Source organism: Eimeria mitis, genomic scaffold (genome assembly GCF_000499745.2).
Source record: "Eimeria mitis Houghton genomic scaffold, Emh_scaff259, whole genome shotgun sequence".
Lineage (NCBI taxonomy): Eukaryota > Apicomplexa > Conoidasida > Eucoccidiorida > Eimeriidae > Eimeria > Eimeria mitis.
Genome location: NW_013570929.1, coordinates 5,487 through 6,055, shown reverse-complemented (window position 1 = coordinate 6,055; position 569 = coordinate 5,487).

Genomic DNA, 569 nt, shown 5'->3' with positions numbered 1-569 from the left:
AGTGTAGGGGGGGCGGGGGGGAGGATTAGTATAGAGAGAAATGCATGCATTATATTAATATATTATTTATGTATTTTATTTATATTTTATTTATATTTTATTTATATTTTATTTATATTTTATTTATATTTTATTTATATTTGTTTTTTTTTGTTAGTATTGTTGTATGGTGGTGTGTTGTTATACGAAAGGGAAACCCTCATATGCAACCCCACTAAACCCTAAACCCTAAACCCTCGACTAACCCTCAAGCAATAAACCCTCTATTGAACCCTAAATAACCCTAAAACCCTAAACCCTAAACCCTAGAACCACCACTAAAGCCTAAACCCTAGACCCTCAACTGAACCCTAAAACCCTACTAAACCCTAAACCCTAAACCCTATAAGACTAAACTCAAACTGTACTAAGCCTTCTACTGAACCCTAAACCCTAAACCCTAAACCCTAAACCCTAAACCCTTTGCTAAACCCTCCACCCATATATTGCGTTATTATATTATTTCATCGATCGTCTCCTTCGCACCCAAGGGTGCTGGGGGACAAACAAAAGGCTCAAATACAGATAGA